Here is a 4,352-nt window from a genome sequence, read left to right as displayed (position 1 = left end):
ATGAAGTCTCTCACTCTCTTGTTTGTGTCTCTGTTCAAACTTCAGCTCAGTCGTCCTGTGTGTGTGTCTGCAGACCAGAACAGGGGGTTTGTGGGTAAAACACAGAAGAAGTAGCCGTCTCTCTTCTCCTCACCCCTCCTTCCCCCCTCTCTCTCTCTCGCGCTCTCTAACAGCGTCCCAGAATTCCCTGGTGCAGCTGCTGCCGCTGAGCTGCTGCTGTTGGTAAAACCATCTGTTGCAACACGTCTGCCTCTGCACTTTCACTCTCCCTCACTCTCCCTCACTCTGAGGCTGAGAGAGAAGAGCGAGAGAGGGAGAGGGAGGAGGCGGGGCCTGAGACTCACTGTCAGCCAATGGAGAGGCCGAGAATTCCTTCTCTCGGTCTCTTGCTCTGCCTGGAAGAGGAGGAGTCTTGGGCAGAGAGGACGCACGCACACACACACACACACACACACAGAGACAAGGAGACATTAAAATTGAGAGGAGAGGAAGCAAGGAGACACTGAAATTAAAGAAGACAAGGAAAAAACAGGAGGAAAGGAGACTTGGAAAAAATTGAGAGGAAAGGAGACAAGGAGACATGAATTAAATGAAAGGGAAGGCGATAAGGAGACATAAGAATTCAGAGGAGAGGAGAGAAGACAAGGTGACATGAAGAAGCTGATAGATGAGACAAGGAAGGATGGGAAAAAAATTGGGATGTGTCCTCGTCTCCTTGAATGTCACGTCCATGTCTCCTTTCCTCTCAATTTCCCAGAAGTTTTCAAAATAAAAGTCTGAGATTTTGTTCACTCACATGAAACCACAACTCCCACAGATTTCAAAATAAAAGCAGAGCAGCTGTGTCTGCCAGACACTGTTTTAGTGGGAAAGTCTAGAATAAAGTGGATAAATAAACTGAAATGTGCAGCGAGGACAAACTGTCTCTGAGGAGGTGCGTGTGGACAGCTGTCCACTGTCCGACGATGATGATGATGAAGCACAGGCGCTGTCATAAATACTTTCAGTGACGAGGCAGCAACAAACTGAAGTTTGTAATCCACTCACTCTCCCACACCAAAGTCCATAGAGAAAATCAGTGATTTTTACATCACACACACAGGAGTTGTTGACCCACTGTTGCCTCCATCACTAAGTTCAAATGTCTTATTTTGTCACTAGTATTTGAAATCCTACATTCGGGTTTATTTCAGTGACACAAAGTGACCACACGAGGCAGCAGAAGACCAGCAGCTCCTGTGTCCCCACCAGCTAAAGTCACTGACTTTCTCTAAGAGGTTTGGTGTGGGGGAGTGAGTGGTTTACAAACTTCAGTTTTCTGTTGGACAAGTCTGTCTAACAGTGAGATAAAGACGTGAATGTGTTCTTAAGACATTGTAGACTTGAGGGCGCTCACAGCACAGTCCCTTCATGGCTACTTCTTCAAGCTGTAAATGTCCCTTTATCACCAGAATGTTTATCAGATAAATAGAATCCAGTTCACAAATAAAACGATCAGAGTGAGACGTCAGTGACGCTCGTCTGTGAGAAAAAGCTCTGCTGCCTCAACATCTGTTTGAATCCAGCGAACAATAACATACAGTGATGATGTCACATGACGTCGTCACACAAACCCTCAGCTTCTTATACACACCCTGAAAGTAGAGGGGGATAGAGAGAGAGAGAGAGAGAGAGAGAGGGAGGGAGGGAGCAAAAAAGAGCGGGATGAAAGGTGGGGGAAAGAGAGGAGGAGGAGAGGAGATTGTAATGGAGGTGTTGGCACAGCTCCTGTCTGTTCATGTGGCTGGTGGCTTCACTTAAACTGAGCAAACAGAGAGACAGAGAGAGAGACAGAGAGACAGAGAGAGAGAGAGAGAGAGAGAGAGAGAGACACAGAGAACAAGAAGTCTTCTTGTTTCCAGTGAACGACACAAAACTCAGACGGAAACCATAAAAAAATTCAAGTGTTCATGAGTCCAGTAAAGACCTGCTCTTAAAAACCACACAAAAACAAACACACAAACGCGACGTGATGCATTTAAAGACATGTTTTCGCTGTGTTATTATATTATCACATTCAGCCATGGTTACGTGACATGACAACCATGTGTGGATGAAGCTGATATAGCTTTTCCTGCTAATGCTACGTTACATTGGATCCCAAGTGTGTCCAAACATTCACGGTCAAAACAGCGTCCAACGATGATAAAACACTCCAACAATCTTTTCTAAAAGAGTTAGCTCGTAAAATCTACGTCAGTTTAAGTCTACAATGTCTTAAGAACATGTTCACGTCTTTATCTCACTGTTAGACAGACTTTTCCAACAGGAAACTGAAGTTTTTAAACCACTCACTCTCCCACACCAAACCTCATAGAGAAAATCAGTGATTTTTGCTGGTCCTCTGCTGCCTCGTGTGGTCACTTTGTGTCACTGATTTAAACCTTAATGAGGGCTTTTAAATGCAGAATTAACAAAATAATACATTTTTACATACAACATAATATATACTTAGTGATGGAGGCAGCAGTGGATAATGGAACTCCTGTGTGCTGTGATGTTAAAATCACTGATTTTCTCTATGGGGTTTGGTGTGAGAGTGAGTGGTTTACAAACTTCAGTTTCCTGTTGGAGAAGTCTGTCTAACAGTGAGATAAAGACGTGCACATGTTCTTAAAGACGTCAAAGACTTTTGTTAAGGGGATAAAATCTCTGCTGGCAGCCATGTTACATTCTATTTCTCCTCCCTCAGCAGTTTTCTCACACGAGGAGCTCACAAACCTCTGAAAACACTGCAGTGAACACCATCAGTGGCTCTGAGCCAAACTACAGTGGAGTGAATTAACTCCAGTGTGTCTGCGTCAACACAAACTGATCATTATGGACATAATAAAAGTTTATTTTATGGCACAACAGAAGCATTAGAACTGCAATGAGTTCACTGTAAACTCATCCAAATGTACATTTACGTTTAATTAAGTTTGAAAATTAAAAGTTTGCTGCTGTCGAGTCATGAGTCGTTCACTGCTTTTATTGTTGCAGAGTTTTTGTGAAGGTCAGAGGAAATAAAGGTTTGATGCATGAAAGAGAGAGAGAGAGAGAGAGGTTTCAGTGGATGCTGTTTCAGGTAACAAATGTAAAGTTCTTGAAAATTCTCTCTCTCTCACACACTGGGAACTTTCATTGTCTCACACTTGTTTCTGACACTTTTTGGCAGTCGTTGTCGGTGGCTGAATAGAATGGCTCATTATTTAGCAGTCAGTCTTCTGGTGGATGTATAGAATGACCCACTTTTTGGCATCAGTCTCTTGGTGGTTGAAAAGAATGGCTCATTATTTGGCAGTCAGTCTCGTGGTGGATGTATAGAATGACTCACTTTTTGGCTGTCGTCTTTTGATGGCTGCATAGAATGGCTCATTATTTGGCAGTCAGAATTTTGGTGGATGTATGGAATGCAGTGTTGTTTTTGTCAACGATGACGATGACAAAATTATGCCCCTTTTTTTCATGACGATAACAAGACGGTGAAGAGATGAACATCTCATGTTTGACGACGAAAACTTGACGAGACATGTGTGAGTTTTCGTTGACGAGACGAGAATGGACGTAAATGTCAGTGTGTGGTTTGTCAGACGTTCAAAGTACACAACATTTCTGCTTATTGTGCGTGTAATCTGTCAATCAAAAGCTAAAAATGACTTGGTCCGTGTTTCAAGACGATTTACACTCTTCGCCCTGATGACGCGACACGGTTGGGGCGCACTGAGGACAGTCTGCTACGATCGACAGTCGCGCTGGGGGCATGTCCGCGGCCCTGGGAAGCGGCGCGGTCCGGGCGGGGGTTCACTGTAAAACACTTTCGCCCCAAGCCTTCCAAGACGATCTGGAGTCGGTCGCGGCGCACCACCGGCAGAGGAAATTTCATGTCAAACTTATGTGTGACACTGTTGTATGATGAAGTCGGCATCAATTCATGAGAAAAACTGTTGAAAAGTGTACTTTTTTAACTAAAACTGACTAAAACTTTTTTGAGTTTTCGTCGACTAAAATTGGACTAAAACTATCACATATAGAAATGACTAAAATGTGACTAAAACTAATAAGAGTTTTAGTCCAAAAGACAAAAACCAAGACTAAATCGAGAATGGCTGCCAAAAACAACACTGATGGAATGGCTCATTATTTGGCAGTCAGAATCTTGGTGGATGTATAGAATGGCTCATTATTAGGCAGTCAGAGAGAGCGAGAGAGATGGAGTGAGGGAGATGGTGATGGATGAGTGTGTTCTCTGCAGGGTAATTAATTTCTCAACCTAGACAACATTTACTGTCAGTGTGAACAGGATTAATGACACACACACACACACACACACA

This window comes from Solea senegalensis, unplaced genomic scaffold, assembly GCF_019176455.1.
Source record: "Solea senegalensis isolate Sse05_10M unplaced genomic scaffold, IFAPA_SoseM_1 scf7180000015987, whole genome shotgun sequence".
NCBI classification, from domain to species: Eukaryota; Metazoa; Chordata; class Actinopteri; order Pleuronectiformes; family Soleidae; genus Solea; species Solea senegalensis.
This window is presented reverse-complemented; position numbering follows the sequence as displayed.